The 16,961-nt window shown below is 53.3% G+C and overlaps 1 pseudogene across 1 annotated transcript; it reads right to left on the minus strand.

Annotated features, from left to right (window-relative positions):
- Positions 1-2,459: 2,459 nt before the first annotated feature.
- LOC122442494 lies at positions 2,460-8,086 on the minus strand (annotated as a pseudogene). The gene is made up of 3 exons (XR_006269655.1): positions 7,988-8,086; positions 6,521-6,663; positions 2,460-3,419 (listed from the first exon to the last, which is right to left on the minus strand). The product of XR_006269655.1 is annotated as a 60S ribosomal protein L13-like (transcript).
- Between the last annotated feature and the right edge of the window lie 8,875 nt (positions 8,087-16,961).

Genomic DNA, 16,961 nt, shown 5'->3' on the forward strand with positions numbered 1-16,961 from the left:
TTCCCTTCATCCAGGGGATCTTCCCAACCCAGGGATCAAACCCAGGTCTCCCGCATTGCAGGCAGATTCTTTACCAGCTGAGCCACAAAGGAAGCCCAAGAACACTGGAGAGGGTAGCCTATCCCTTCTCTGCGGATCTTCCCCACCCAGGAATCAGACCGGGAACTTTTGCATTGCAGGCGGATTCTTTACCAACTGAACTATCAGGGAAGCCCATCTCAAAGTTAGATGAACCATGTTGCAGTGTGTTGAGAATAAATGGGAAGGATACCGAGATAAGGTTAGGGAAATTAGTAGCCACTCTTCATGATGTCCTATAGTTTCTCTGAAAAATAAGTTATCTGACAAAATGGGAGGGAGAAAGGGACAGATACGGGCTTGAGTCACTGGCAAAAGTTTGGAGATTCTGTGTCAGGAATGAAAGGGGCAGTTAACTGGACACAAAAGTGCCCGAGTATCAAGTACCACACACTTGCGGCAGCACCTGTCAGCAGAGCCATGTGAGAGCTGTCTGCCCCATGACCGGTGTTGAGGTTTATTCACTGATCATTTATTACTACTTTGAAATAACTTCAAACCTATAGAAACTTTTCAAGAACAATGCAAAGAACTTCTATATCCCCTTCCCCCAGATCCTCTGATAAACATTGACCACAATTGTGCAATTTCTATTTGTGTTTCTCTCTCTCTTCTGACATACATATAGATCTGCCTTTTTCCCCTCCTGAACCACTTGATAAAAACTTGTAGACAGAATGCCGCACGACCCCAAATACTCCAGTTTGTACTTCCCCCAAACAACACCCTCTCCTTGTTACTATCCCTTGCGTGTGCTCAGTTGCTTAGTTGTGTCTGCCTCTGCAACACAGAGCTATAGCCTGGGCTATAGCCTGCCAGGCTCCTCTGTCCATGGAGTTTTCCAGGCAAGAATACTCGAGTGGGTTGCCATTTCCTACTCCATGTTACTATCATTCACCCCTCCAAATTAGGAAATCAAAATTAGTTTAATGCCATCCCTTAATCCATGGACTTGGATGGATCTCTCCAACTGATCCAGCAATGCCTCATTTGCCTTTCTGGCCCAGTGTCCACGTCTGACTGGCATTTAGTTATCATGCCTCATTAGTTTCCTTCAATCCTGAAGCAAGCTGATCTTTCTGTCTATCATGACCCTGATAGTCTTAAAGAGTACTGGCCATTCAGTCTATAGTATGTCCCCCAGGGCAGATCTGTCCTGTATTTCCTCATGTCCACCCTCAGGACATGCATTCTTGGCAAGAATCCCACAGAAATGATAATGTGCTCATCTCAGGGCATCACATCTGGGCATACGTTACTGACCTGGCCCACCAACAGTGATGCTAACCTTGATCACAGGTCAGGCTGGTGCCTGCCGGGTTTCTCCATAGTAAACTCATCATCTTTGTCTTTGATACATATATGGTGGGGAGGTACTCCAAGACTACCCTAATATCCCATTTCTCTTCAAATCTCCACTGACCTTTGATGACTCCAGCCTTGTTCAACCACAAGGCTGATGGTTGCCAAGTGGAGAAGATCTATTTCCATCACTCATTCTACACATATTAGTTGGCATTCTACTGTAAGGAAAAGTTTTCTTTTCTCCACCATTTATTCATTTATATCATTAGAGATGCACAGATTCTTATTTTAATCCAAAGGTTGTAATCTGTTACCATCACTATTTATTTTGATGCTCAGATTGTTTAAAATTTAGCCTTCAGGGAGATTCCGATGTCATCTTGACATGTCCCCATTATTTTTGGACTGTTTCCTTAGTTTCTGGCACAAAAAGGTATTTTAAACTCATTTTGTATTTTTCCTGTTTTAGCCCTGGGATCGGCTATTAGCTCTGATTCCTTCTAGTGGAGAATGATATTTTAAAACTAAGAAGTGGGCTCTTGATGGCTTCTTGCTACCAGGGTATCACTGCCTCTAGGCAATTGCCTCTAACCAATAGCATTGATTGTCTATTCCAGAATAATGTCAAAGAACGGGGGAAATCTGGCACCCTCTTCTTATGTCTGCTTTAATAAGCGATATCCCTGATGCTTTAGCATCACACATGGCTCTATTGGTTTGACATAGATATTTTAAAACCACATTAAAGAAGTATCCTTCTATTTCAATTTTATTAGGAGTTTATTATTTTTTTTAAAGCAGGTATGGGTATTGAGTTTTATTAAGTAGATTTTTTTGGCATTCATCTAAATGGTCAAGTTGTTTTTCCTCTTTTGATATATTAATATGAGTTATAGTATCAAATTTAGCAGTATTAAAACCACATCTCTTTCTCTGTGGTTAGAATAAAGTCTATTTGGTCGGGATGTGCTTTTTAGAATATAATGCTTGATTCAGTGTGTTAATATTTAGGAATTATGTATCCAATATTCATAAGTGAGAAGAGCCTGGTGTTCCCTTTCTTTTTTTTTTTTTTCAGATGAGAAAATAGTATTTTAATAGTAACAGGAACACACAGCACCTCCTGGGCTGGAGGGTCCAGACAAGAACACTCACTAAGCACAAGCCTCCCAGGTACCAAAGCTGCTTCCCTCAGCTCTGTTGTGACAAAGGTCAGACACACCTCAGGTCCCCCTCGAGGAGGTCCCCCCAATCCCTGGCTCCTTACACAATGAAGGTCACATGGACACTGCAGGTTTATCATAAGTTGCCAACAGCACTTTATTTTTTCTTTTCAACATCCTGTTCTGCGGCTTCCTTGGCCCTTTTTGTCTGGATGCCAAAGAGCTGGCGTTGGCGCGGGCCATGCGGAGACTAGCAAATGCCTTAAAGTTCTTCTCCTCCTCTGTGATGACTCTGGCTTTCTCCTTCTTATAGACCCATATGTTCCGTATGGGCATAACAGGTCCGGTGAGCTGAGTGGCCAGTTTGAGCTCTTCAGCAGAGCTGTCTCCCTTCTTGGGGGCCAAGGGCTTCCTGGGGAACAGGATAAGCTTGGAGTGGTACTCCTTGAGCCGCTGCACATTGGCCTGCAGGGACTTCTGTGCACTTGTTCCGGTGCCTCGGGTCCACCGAGATCCCAATGATCCGGGCCACCTTTTTGTGGATGCCTGCCACCCTAAGCTTCTCCAGGCTGAAGCTCCCTGCCGGCGCGAACCTTCGCATGGTACCTGATCATCGGGCATCTCACCACTGGCCAGAGAGGACCGGACGCGGGGCGCCGGGCAATGCGGCGCACCTTGGCTTGCTGGGCCTTGCATCTACGGATCTTGCGAGCCGGCTGGTTGAACCACGTGGCCACGCGCCGCTGCCAGTCCGTGTGGAAATGGGGCTTCAGGATCATGCCATTCCAGCTGGGCGCCTGGCTGCGGCCAAAAGGCCTCCTCCGAGGGCTCACGGCCGGGAAAGCCCCTTTCTTTCTTGTCTTGTTAGATGTCCTGGTGGAGTGGAAACAGGATGCAGGTAGGGAGGAAAGGACAGCAGGCAAGTGAGAGAAAAGCGGGTGGAGGGGGTGCTCCCTGGAAGGCACAGGAGAGAGATGCACAGAAAGCTGCAGAGAGTTCTAAAGCGGAATTTAAAGAATGGAGCCCTTCCCGGTGGAGTCAAGTCTCACATTTTGCCCAGGGGGTGACTTGCTGCAGAAAAGCTGTAAGTCATGGGGTTTGGAAAGGTCAAGAAACTGTGAGGCAAGGATCTGGACAGACTGCCCACTTGGCTGTTGAAATCTCCCCAAGTGGAGGCCAAGAAACTGGCAGAGTCAGAGCCCAGGCCAGTGGGGTCATGACCTGGAAGCTAGTGAGATTGCAACAGCGGGGAGGGGCAGGGAGCCTGGCTTGCTGAGAAGACCCCCAAGGGGAAGGTGACTTCTTTTTCTTTCTAAAAAGGGTGAAATGGCTCAACACACACCATGCTGGAGGAGTACTGTCCTGTCCTCTCCTGGGCTCAGGTGGGGAGGTGAGAGAGGGGTGCTGACGGCCTGCTCTGTGAGACCAGGCATCAGAGCAGGCAGAGGTCAGAACTGTTGCCGAGGGAGGGGTGACATTTCTAATCTCAACGTGAGGATCGATTCAGTTCAATGAGTTAATAGACTTGCCTGGCACAAAGAAAGCCCAACAGAACCACTGTTCTTATTATTGTTTGTACTAAGTAATTAAACATCTTCAAGTAGATGCTAAAAGGCTTTTGCAGATAGTGCCCACAAAACGTGATTGACATGTTCTACTTATAGGCAGAACTGGGTATTTTTCTCCACCGCTACTCCATCCTCCATTTCCCTTTCTCGTTTCCAGATCCTTCTGGCAGCCGTCAACATCAGCCGGTCCCTAGACTCAAATCCCAGCAGCTCGATGGCAAGTTCCATGGACCTGGGCAATCTTGGGTCTCATCTGGAAAATGGGCAATGATGCCTCCTGAAGTTGGGACAGGGCACCAGTGCTACAACCACAGGCCACTGAATCTTGCCCTGCTCTGAGCCCAGGAGCACCTAGCACTGCAGGTTTGGTGGTTGCTCAGAGGCTGAGCAGATCCCCAGGCAGAAAGGGGAAGAGAGAGGGCCCGGATTCCTGCAGTGCAGATGGAGGAAAGGGGGGGTGGCGGGTATCGAGAGCAGGTTTTCTAGTCCAGAGGCCTAATCCATCAGGCCTAGGATCCAGGAATGGGATCCAGACGCAGGGAACTCTGTAGCAGGTGAGCACAGAGAGGCAGGGAAGGTAGAGGCCCTTGGCTTGTGGTTCAGTGGGTGGTCTCTGCAGTTCTCCATTTAAGCTGGGAACCAAGAGACCGGCCGCCACCACACGCCTCCACCCCGCCCATTTCCAACCACGCTCCTCGTCCCAAAGGCCCCTCCTGGACTCTGCGTGGTCACAGGCCTTTCCCAGGGTCATGGCTAGGGACACCTCTCCCCTGGGTAGGACCCTCACTTCTCAAGGGACAGGACATGCCGGAAACACCAGGATGAACTTGGAGGCTTGTCTTTCTTGCAGAGCTGGGAGGGAGAAGAAAGGCGGTAGTGAGGATGGGACCCCCCCCCCCACCCCCGCCACTCAGCAGGATGAGCTTCTCCCCAGGGGAGGGCTTCCATCCCGGGCTCTGGCTGCTGAGTAATAGTGATGGTGGTATTAATACTCATTCAGTATCTACCGCGTGCCTGAATCAGAGCCACACTTGACAGATGAAGAAACCGAAACTCAGAGAGTCTGATTTACCTAAAGCACCAGAGCTGGTCAGGTCAGAGCAGGATTTGGATCCCATCTATGGAGCCCGGGGCCTGAGCTTCAGTCCCCTCCATGTGCAGAGCATGAGTGTTTGGAGAGGTGGGGCGAGCTCAGCCATCGACCAGGAGTGTGGTCAGGTGGGGGTTACTGAAACTTTCTGGGCCCCAGGTGTCTCTGCTGGAAAATGGGTAGAACGTTACCTCCCACAGAGAGGTGTGAAGAAGAACAAATCAAAAAATGCAGTTGTAACAGAGCCAGCTGGGGTCTCCCCAGCCCCGGAGGTCTCCAAGAATCAGCGAGAGACCCCACAGCAGGCTCTAAGGAGTCCAGGGCCCTCCCCAGGATGTCTGCAGATCACCCAGTGGGGTGAGACTGGGAGCACCTAGGTTCAGGGCCCCTCAGCCTCTGAGTTTCTGTGTGTGGCACCCTGTGACAGCCCAGGCAATCTGTCCCTTCCTCTCCATCAAAAGCCAGCTCTCCCACACCCAGAGCCAGAGGTCTTCACTGTGCAATGGACTGGGAGGACAGAGAAGCAAAGAACTCCTAAATGCACACTGCACCCTCCAGCTCTTCAAATGCTCTCCAGTCACAAGACTTTCCATCTGCCTCTCCCTGCAGGGCCCCAGAGTCCCAGGGTCAGCTTCTCCCGGGCTCTGCCCCTCTGTTCCGTCCCCCCACCTTCCCCTCCCTATGTGCCCTCTCAGGTTTTCTTCCTCTGTCAGGCAGCCCAACTTCCCCATCCCCTCCTGCCTGACTCCTTCTAGACCATTCTCTGCACATCCAAGTCAGCCAGGTGCTCACAGAGCAAAATGCCCTTCATCTAGTATAGCTACCTTTCTTAGACAGCAGCCTAGGTCACCTAAGCCAGGGACGGCCCACAGGTGAAGGGGTTTGCCTTTCCCATCACCAACATCCTTCCCTGTTGGTGACCCACCCTTCAGGGGTGTTTGTTCCAGTTGGTGTATTATTGCATTGTTCTCTGTTAAGACCACTTGGAAATAAGATGAGCTGGCGCTAGTGGTAAAGAACTTGCCTGCCAATGCTGGAGACAGAAGAGACATGGGTTCAGTCCCTGGGTCGGGAAGATCCCCTGGAGGAGGGCATGGTGACCCACTCCAGTATTCTTGCCTGGAGAATCCCATGGACAGAGGAACATGGAGGGCTACAGTCCATAAAGTCGCAAAGAGTCGGACGCAACTTAAGCGACTTGGCACACAGCACAGGGTTAAGGGCTCTACGGAAACGTGGGGAGGTGAGTAACTATCGAGAAAACAGGACGACCACTGAGTTCAACCCCTTACTGTGTCGCCTCAGGAAGATCTTACCTCAAGACTTTCCATTCACCTGTGACAGGAGAAGGGGGCAGGGCAGGACAAGGTGGCCCGGGAGGGCGTTTTGGCTGCTCCCCACTTCCTGGAGAAGCCCTGGGAGGCCGGACACCCTCTTGATCCTCAGCCCAGGCCCCGGGCTAATCTCCGTGGCATGTGCAGCTGGCAGCCCCTGCCCCCGATCGCCAGGCCAAGGAGGCAGCCCTCTGCAAGGAGGAGCTGCAGGCAGAGGAGCTGGACGCTCCTTAGATGGAGGGCTGTGGCTAGAGCTGCGGTTTGCGCTGCGCACGAGGAAGGCCAAGCAGGGAGAAGTGGGTCCTGCTTCCTGACTCAACCACCGACTGTTACTTTGAACAACAAGCTTCCTCTCTCTGACTCTTAATTTCTCATCTGATAAGGAGCGCCTGGCTTCTCAGGAGGGCCCGACCCCGCCAGCACGGATCCCGAGGCCCTAGGCCCGTGGAGCCCTTGCAGGAGGCCACCCTTGCGGGCTGAGATTGGGGAACACCCCAGCTATAAGAAGAGTGCCTGTGGAGGCAGGAGAGACGCAAGAAAGAAAACTCTAAAGACTTAGCCGGCCTCCAGACTCCACCCTAACATACAGAAATCAACACAGAAAAGGAAGCGGCGTGTTACAGCCCCAGGAGCCTAAAGCTCTAAGCAAGGGAAACGTTGCCTCAGCACCCTGATCCCTCAGTACTCACTTGACCTACTTTGTGCCAGGCAAGGCCCTACCACCAATCCCGGTCACATCACCCTGACCACATCCTCGCCAGCTTCCTCATGGTGCTTCCATCAGACCCAACCACCACCAGGACCCCTCTGCCAAGGACTCCATGTCAGACCACCAGGACACCTGATTTTGCCCTGTCAACCTTGGGTTTGAGTGAATGAAGGAATGTTTTCCACAACAATTAGCTACTGGGTGCCAGGCTCCGAGTTATGCCCCAAGTGTGGTGGGCATCATAATGGCCCAGCTGGGTCCCCTTTGGTGAGGACTTGTTGCCCAGGTTCCCAAGGGGGCTGGCCAGCCATCTGGCCCTTCAGGCATGGCCTCAGCTCCAGGGATCCGCCTCTCCCAAGAGCTGATGTTTCCCAGGGCTGCACAGATTCATGCCAGATGCATTCGAGAGTATAAAGGACCCTTCGGAATGACTCTGGAGAGCAGCTCTGGTTCCAGGACCCGCACAGGGCTGGCTGAGGCTGCTCGGCTTCCCTCTGCCCAGTCCTGCTTGCTTGCCCCCTTGACCCCTTGGGGTTAATCCCAAGGCCCCTCCCTAAGAAACGTCCTGCTTGCTGACTGTGTCAGAGCCTGCTTCCGGGGAACCCGGCCAGTGACGCCGAGGAGAGATGTGACCCTTGCTCTAAAGAGAGCTCCGTCTAGTCGGGAATAGAAACAACAACAGCAGTAACAGTGACCACACAGAGCTTCCTATGGGCCAGGCACTGAGCTGTGCATTTTACCTCCACCCTCTCTGTAATAGCCAGGCCTCTCTCGGTTGAACGACACACAAATTCAGCTGAAGCAGCTTTACGTAAAACAGGGAATGTATTGGCTCGCATGACTGAAAAGTCCGGTAAACCTCTTGCTTCAGCCCCTGTTGGATGCGAGTGTGGTGCTGGCGCCAAGAGTGTGCGTTTGTGGCCCCGTTTCTAGTGTTGGCTTCGGTCTCAGGCTCAGTCTCTCCTCTGGGCCTGTATTAGTTTCCTGTGGCTGCTGTAACAAATCACCACAAACTTGGGTGGCTTAACACACGGAAATGCATTCTCCCACAGTTGTGGAGGCCAGAAGTCTGAAGCCACAGTGTTGGCGAGGTCTGTCCCTCCTGGAGGTGCTGAGAGGAAAACTGGCCCAGGCCTCTCTTCCAGCCGCGGGTGGCTACTGGCACGGCTTGGTGCTCCTTGGCTTGTAGCTGCATCACTCACATTGCTGTCTCTGTTGTCATGGGGTCTTCTCCCTGTGTATCTCCACTTCTAAATTTCCCTCTTCTTATAAAGATACTGGGTTCCCTGGGAGCTCAGTGGTAAAGAATCCACTTGCCAATGCAGGAGACAGGTTCGATCCCTGGAGAAGGAAATGGCAACCCACTCCAGTATTCTTGCCTGGAGAATCCCATGGACAGAGGAACCTGGCAGGCTACAGTCTATGGGGTTGCAAAGAGTTGGACACAACTTAGTGACTAAACAACAACAACAATAATTAAGATACCAGTCATTAGATTAGAGTCTAACCTCATCCAGTATGGCTTTATCTTAACTTGCTTACACCTGCAAAGACCCTCTACCCAAACGGGATCACCTTTAGAGGCAGCTAGGACTTGAGCATATCTTTTTGAGGGACTCATTTCAACCCGTAACAACGGCTAAGGGCTCCAGTTTTCCTTCTCTAAGCCTAGAACTTTGGTGGAAATGAAATCTCAGTGATTCCAGCTAAATTTTCAAGTAAGATTCCCACTGGCCTGGGGTGAGTCGCATGTCCATCCCCTGGGAACCTATCTCTGTGGCCAGGGCAATGGACTATCCTCATTCTCATGTGTTCACATGGGAACCAGGAAGTAAGGTAAGCCCTACCTGGACCACACATCCAAGTGCAAGTCCATGATATCACCAAAAGAAAGAGGAATGGACCCTGGGAAGGCCAAAACAACAGATGCTTCTCAGCCTCTGTACTCCCAGGGTGGGCTTGTTCCCACTTCCTGAGTGGGAGATGGAAACTTCCTACCAGTGAAAGAGAATGGAGCTTAGATGCTAACCCAGACCTTTCTGACTCCAAAACTGGGCTCTTTCCCAACAGGTGAATGCCAAGATTTCATTGGGTGTTTTCATCAGACAAAGCCTCTTGGAGGAGGTGGGGCTTGGGCTGCGCCTTGAGGGGAGGGAGTGGAGGCCCAGCCAGGAGAAGGAGAGGCTAGAGCCAGAAGAGACCAGAGGCCTTTGGTTGGGGCAGAGGGTTCTCCTAGGGAAGCGGGTGGGGGATGGTGGCTGCCATTCCCTTCTCCAGGGGATCTTTCCAACCCAGGGATCAAACCCAGGGCTCCTGCATTGCAGGTGGATTCTTTTTTTTTTTTCATTTATTTTTATTAGTTGGAGGCTAATTACTTTACAATATTGTAGTGGTTTTTGTCATACATTGACATGAATCAGCCATGGATTTACTTGTATTCCCCATCCCGATCCCCCCTTGGATTCTTTACCGACTGAGCCACAAGGGAAGCTCTTGAGCTCTGCCTTTTGATACCAGCTATAAACCATAGGAGGGGACCAAGGACCAGCTGGGACTTCCCTCACACTCATGTCTAGTGTTGGCCTTCAAAAACCCCTACAGACAAACTGTTTTTGTGACTGATGCACGGACAGACCTTGATGTGGGCAAATCATTACGTCCTGATGGTTACATCCTGGTACCAAAGGCATTTCCCCAACCACTCCAGGAGGGAGAGCTGCCAGGCCAGCTGCTGGGCTGGCTTCCCTGCTCCCTACAGCTGGCTCAGGGGAACTGGGATGGGGGTCGGCTGCACTTGGGCCCCCAGGAGCTGGTACATTTTGTGCTGGGCTCCAACAGGCTCTCTGGGAGGAAAGCAAGCAGGGGGGATTCCTCCCACTGCACAGAGGCTCGCAGCTGAGTACGGAAGCCCATGAGATGCTAGGAAAACACCCCTGGGACCTGGCTTAGGAAGGGGGCACTCCTTCAGTCAAGAGGTGGGTGAGAGCTGGGGGCCCCACAAGTCTTTTGCAAAGGACTTTTGCATGGGACTGGAGGGCAGTTCCCATTGTCCCCATAATGTGTGTGTGTACATGTGGAGGGGCCAGACGGGGTGGGGGAGAGGGAGGCTTGGAAGGTTCCATCCCCTGGTGCTACCTAGCTCTGTGCAGGTGGTTTTGGGCCACACCCAGGACTGCACTCCTTGTCAGGGGTCCTGGAGGAGATGCCATGAGACCCTTGCCCACTGGGTCCCCCAGTCTTTCCAGTGACTCAGTATGGAGCGCCCCGCTCACCTTCCCCTTGCCTCCTGGCATTTGAGAGAAGGGGAAGTGTGTGGGCAGCTCTGGGATTTCTCGGTGACCGTTCCCAGGCCCCCTTCCCCGGGGCACTGGCTGCTCCGGCTGCTGGGAAAGCGGCCCGTGGGAGGGACCGCTCTGCCTCAGAGGGAAGGCCCTTCGGGTCTCACTGACTTGGCTTCTCTCGGAGCTGCTAGCTCTGCTCCTGAGACAGCCGAGGGCTTTGCTTTAGGGCAGCGGTCCTGGGCCCCGAGTTCCCCAGCTTCCGAAGGTGGGGAGTGGAATGGCATGAAGAGAAGCCCCGAGTTTCTCAGGGGTGGATTCAAAAAGTGGCGCGGGAAGGCCGGGGAGAATCTCTGCCCCAGACATTGCCATTTAAAACGTCGAACCAGAAAAATCTTCTTTCTCCTGAAAAGCTGGTGTGCTTCCCTTTATCAGATAAAGAGAGCCTGGCACCAAGAGCATCACCTTTAGGACAAGCCAGCCTGGAAGCTATGTTCTGAGGCCACAGCCACTCAGCCGGCAGTTCTGGGACAACTCTCTCTTCTTCTACCTCAGCCCTGGATTCCTTTAAACCAGACTTTAAAGGCCTCTTCTGCCTGTATTTTCCATTGTGAGTCATCTCTAACCTATTTGGAAACAGTCAGGACAGACTGAGTGAATGAATGAATGGATGGTAGCAGTCCCTGCGTAAATGCCAGGCCCTGTTCTAAGCACCTTATGGTATTGACTTATTTAAGCTTCCCAACAACCCTCTGAGAAGACATTTCTAGCATTCCCATTTCACAGTCAAGGGACTAAAGCACAGTGAGAATGAAAGCTGACCCCAGTTCAAGGTTGCCTGGATCTGCATCTTCCTTCCTACAGGCACTAGCCTGCCTCTGAGAATGAGCGAGAAGAGCACATAAGCACAGAGATGGAGGAAGGGGAGCAGAATGGGGGAGGGGTGATGGTGCTGGAGGGTCAGAGCCCATGCTGGCAATGCTGGTGGAGGTGGTGCTGAAGGGAGGACTGCTAAGGAATCTGGCTACTTCCAGCTCTCCCATGAGAGGGTTCCTTCAGGTGCAAACACAAGGCAGCTGGTGCTATGGGAAGCTGGTTCCTGGCTTGCTCATGATATTGGATAAGCTCCTTACCCTCTCTTGGCCTCACTCTGCCCATCTAGGAGACAGTGGGATTCAGGAATCTGAGAGGCCTTTCAGCTGAGACACACCGAGGCTCTTCCCACAGAGAAGCCAGCACAGGGGTGAGCTCCAAGAGTCGGTGGCCTGGTCCCAGGAGAACCCGGATGGCATGGGAGCAGGGTGAGAGGACGCCAAGCTCTGATAGCTTTGGGGCCCAGGCCTCAAGACCACACTACCCTCTCCTCCCGGAGAACTGCTGGGTTCTCAGAACTGGGAAGAATCCCAGAGACCATCTAATCCGCCCTCTCATTGTACAGACAAGCAAACTGATCCTGGGGAAGGGAAGAGAACTCTGTAGGCCCACTACTAAGCCCCGGCAGATGGAGGGCTGGATCCCAGTCGCCTGCCTCTTGGCCCACCTTCCACTGCTGGTGGTTCTTTTTCCTTAAAGCCCCAGCTGCCAAGCGAGGTGGCTACAGGCAGGCGAGAACCCAGAGCATCTGGCTGGCCCATCGGGATCTCTGGCCATCCCTCTGGCCCTCGAGTCGCCTCGGGCCGTGAGTCACAGAAGCATCACTGTGACACCAACCCAGTGAACTACGACTTTTGAGGTGAAGCAGTTGCTTATGACTAATCCTCACACTTAAGGTGCTGACTTGGCCCTGGGAAAATGGCAAGGGAGGCTAAGTCTGTTTCTGGCAGCCTCCCCTGGGCCCTGGACCCCCCCAGGACCCTCCCCCAGTTCCACATCATCATGCCAGGGCTCCTCAATCCCAAGCTTGCTCTCTGCACAAAGCTGGGGGTGCCTTGGAAAGAATCTGATGGGTATTTTATACTGGGATGGTAACACCTGTGCCAGGGAGGGAAAGTCCCTTGGCGAGTAGAGGGCAGGGGGGTGGAACTGTGTTCTGGCTCCTGGGCTCTTGAGAGCTAAGCGTGTGCTTGTGGAGAAATCCTGTCCCCTCTCTGCTCTCAGTTTTCTCCTCTATAAAAAGACAGCTCCTGCTGGGTGTCGCTACATCCTTATGCACTCTGACCTTTAAGGTTGATGAAGTGCTCTCTCTCCCATTGTGTATTTGCATTATAAGAAAAGGATCTGAAAAGGGTAAGCCTCAACCCAAACAGCTCTGAGTTCAGTGAAGACATCTTGGCTAACTCTTTGCACCGAGCCCTCCCATCTCCCGCCCCACACAGCGGCCCCTGCAGCTCTCAGAGTAGGTCAAAGCTGGAGCAACGGGCCCTCCCCGAGGTAGAGGGACTGGACCTGGGGCAGGTCAGTGCACGCCATAGGATCAAGGATCTCACCTATCCCTGAGGGCATCACACTTACCCCTACACTCCCACCCACACTCACCCAGACCCCACAAATTCCCTTTAGGCACTGCCTCCCCAACTCCTGCAGCCCTGGAGAGGGGGTGTGGAAGCCCCTTCTGGCCTCCCCAGACAGCTTTCTGTCCTCACACAAGTTGTCCACGTTTCCTCCTACACAGAGGGTACCCCCCTCCACTCCTGACTCACCAGCCCATCAGGACAGTGCCCAGGCTTACCCTTCAGAGTCAATTTCTCCAGAGAAAGCTGCTCAAAGGATAGAGAAAGGAATGGAATGAGACTGAAGAGTGGGGTTCATGTTAGGAAACCTCTTAGCTTATGAGGCAGGACATGGAACAAATGAACAAACTGAGCCTACAAGGGTAACCTAGTAACTAGGAGGGGGTTGGGGCTTGGACCTGGGAGCCTTCCACCCAGGCCTTGGGAAGGAAACAGACTTGTTGTTTTAAGGTTGGAAGCACACAGCAGAGGCCCACCAGCCCCTTTCCCTCATCTCTGCATGGGGATCATGCCGACCTCACGGGGTGCAATCTCAGGGGGTGCTGTTGAGGAGGTAACAGGGTCAGGGACCCACATAAATGGCCCTTACTGTCAATATTATTATCATTATTACTCTTTATATCCACCACAGTAAACATGATCCTTGGTGCCTCAGGTGCCAAGGAGATGCCCCACCCTGGGCCCCTGCCCGCAGCACCCCAGGAAGCCACCCTTCCTGGCCTCTGACGTCTGTCCTGTCTGGGAGCCCTCTCCTTTTTTGTGGTTCCATGTTTGGAAATCTCCCTCTGTTTTCCCGGCTCTCCTCTGACCAGAATGGCCCAAGCTCTCTGTCCCTCTGTGCACATGAGTAACTTTTGCTAAAAAGCAAACATCACTGGGGCACCCAGCCTCGTGGTTTCAGGCTGTGCGGTTTACCTCATGACGTCATCTTCCTTCCTCCAGATAAACCAGAAGAGACTTTACTGCTCAAAATCTCACTGGTCCTGGGAAATGGGGCCTTCATGGTCCTTTGAAGGTTCAGAGAGGGCAGCTGAAGGCATCCCCAGCCCAGGCGTCCCCAGGCTGACCTGGGATGGCCAAAGGGGGTTTTCTAGCTCTGAGAACCTGGGTTGGTACAGGCTTGGACAGAGCTCTCTACATGTGGGAATCAGGCTCAGGGCAGGAGCTGGGGACCCCGAGGCTGGTCAGGAAGGGCTGGGACTTCCAGGGTCCCAGGTGACAGAACCAGGCTCCACAGACACGATCCACAGAGGACCCCTCCCCTTCCTCAAACCAGGCCACAAACCCCTCCCTGCCCCCTGCCAACCCCACAAAGTCTGGAGGATGCCAGGGCTGGGGGACAGGGAAGGGGCAGCTTACGTTTGTTGAACATCCACCTTCTCCCAGGCTCTTGTGCTCTATTATCTCAAGTAATGTTCTAACCGCCCTTTGAAGTAGGTAGTTTATAGAGTGCTCAGTGACAGAAGACAGACCTAAAGCTCAGAGAGGTTTGCGACTTGCCCAAGGCCCCAGTGAGCCATGGGACTGGCACACAGTTAGTGTTCAAGAATGTCTGCTGCATAGAAATGAGCCCTGATGGTATCTTCTAGAGAAGCAGAGGTCTCCAGGACTCCCAGCACAAGACCAGTTCCTTTCCAGGGACACCTGTACCGAGGTGGGAGGGGTCCTGGCCGAGCAGGGCCTCCTCAGAAAGAGCTTGGACTTCAGAATGGGGCCGGGGGTGGCCAGAGCAACCCAGAGTCAGCTCAGTTCAGGCCTGTCCACTGCTGGAGAGTGTGATGGCCCTTCCACCTTCCCAGGGGGCCTTATTTCCTTCTACTTGATCCAAATCCTTACTGGGCCTCCATCCTGTGCCTGTCCTGCTCACTCCACAGGGTGCTTCAGGGAATGAATGAAGGGGAGAGGACACAGAGACAAAAAGACCTGGTTCCTGTCCTTGGGGAACCTGCACTTTTTGCAGACATAATGACAGGGCATGGGCCAGCACCGCCACAGTGTTCATGATCACTGCGTGACTGTGGGCCTAGCCCCACACTCAGCATGTCACATGCTTGTCTCATCGACCCATGGTTTAAAAACAACCTGCAGGGGCTTCTCTGGTAGCTCAGTGGTCAAGAATCCACCTGCCAACACAGGAGACACAGGTTCAATCCCTGATCCGGGAAGATCCCACATGCCGCGGGAACAACTAAGCCTGTGAGCCACCAGTTCCTAAGCCTGTGCTCTAGAGCCCAGGATCTGCAACTACTGAGCTCTTGTGCTACAGCTACTGAAGCCCACTCACCTTGGAGCCTGTGCTCTGCAACAAGAGAAGCCACCACAATGAGAAGCCCGCGCATCGCAACTAGAGAGTAGCCCCAGCTCTTTGCAACTAGAGAAAAGGCCACATAGCAATGAAGACACAGTACAGCCAAAAATAAATAAGTACATAAACATTTTTTAAAAACCCTGCAAAGTGGCTACTGCTTCTTTTATAGAAGAGGAGAATGAGCTTTAGTCTCTTGCTCCAGGTCACCCAGCTAGGAAATGGCAGAGCTGAGATTCAAATCTGGGACAGTCAAGACTATAGGACTGTGGTCCTGACCACAGAGCTCCAATAACTTTGACCTGAAGCAGAAACCCCATTCCAGAAAGCTGGGCTGGGTATGCCGAGGGAGGGATGAAAGGGAGCCAGGGGCCTGTGAAGGGAACAGAGGAGGCAAAGTGCATTCTCAAGAGGGCTGCAGCCTCAGTCAAGGTTGATGGTACAAATTGTCCCATTAAGACAGAACCTGGGCGTGGGAAGGGGGTGCCTTTGGGGAGAGAGATGAAGGACTGAGCCGGCAGAGCAGATGCTAGGGGACAGACCCCACCCTGGTGCAGCCTAGGCTCTTCACAGAAGCTTGTGTCCTCGGGGTCAATGGCCAGTCCAGGTGGGAGCTTCTCCAGGGCTGGGCCACCCCCCTCAGCTCTGTGTCAACCTCCCGCCTTACTCCCTGTGGCCCAGATGCCTTCCTGGGTCAGCTGTTGGGACTAAGCTGTCCGGGAGCGAATGGAAACCCTGAGCCACTCAGAGACTGCTGGGTCTGTGGGCTGAGCTGGAGATCTGGACAATGATGGGAGCAGATAGCGCCCACGTGGGTGGTCTCCGGGAGAGCCTGAGAGGAAACCAGGCGGGGCGCCTCTGTCCTTGGCCTGGGCTCCCAGAGCTCAGCTGGAGCAGGCGCGTCCACGCTACAGGCTGGGTTGGCTGCAGGGCCTCCAGGCCCCTCGGAGTCTGTTCCCAGATCATTGCTGGTCATCACGAATCACTCTTAGGCAGCCATAACTGCCTGCCTGCCCACCCTGCCGGCAGCTCCTGGTTGGGGTGGGGAGGGCTCTCCTGCACCCGAGGATGGGAGGGGGTGATAATTCTACAGCTACAGTCCTGGGCAGCTCCTCTCCGCTCTCTGCCCTCGGCCACCCTCTCCTCTCGTCAGCCCATCGTCTGCTCCTCCATCAACAGGAGCTGCTCTCTGGGGCCCCAGAGCAGGCAGGACCCTGGGCTGGTCTGCCGGGCCCAAGGGTGACTGGGAGGTAGGGATGGGGCAGGGCCAAGGGCAGTGAGCCCTGAGCGAAGGCACTGGGCCGGTGTCTGAGCCCAGCTCTCCCTGGCTCACGCTCCTGGCAGGAGGCCCAGGCTCAGAGCCGGCCTCACAGGCTGATTCGTGACTGAGAAGCTGCCTCCTGGGCCCTGCTCTGGGTGGGAGGGGCCTGGGAAAGTCAAGTTGTGAGGCCTGCATGGCCCTGTGGGGCCGGCCCAGGCTGTGTGTGGGGGCCCGAGAAGCATGAAAAAGCCGTTTTCTTCATTAAGCATCTGGGTAAAGATTGACGGACTCAGCGGGAAGGCTTTTCCAATTATCCAGACTTGGCCTGGCAGCCGGGCCCCAGGGGGAAGCAGGTTTGCCTCCTTTGGTCCTTAGAAGGCTCCTCGCTCTCCTTGCTGCCATGGTAATTAATGAGGGCCT

Source organism: Cervus canadensis, chromosome 5 (genome assembly GCF_019320065.1).
Source record: "Cervus canadensis isolate Bull #8, Minnesota chromosome 5, ASM1932006v1, whole genome shotgun sequence".
NCBI classification, from domain to species: Eukaryota; Metazoa; Chordata; class Mammalia; order Artiodactyla; family Cervidae; genus Cervus; species Cervus canadensis.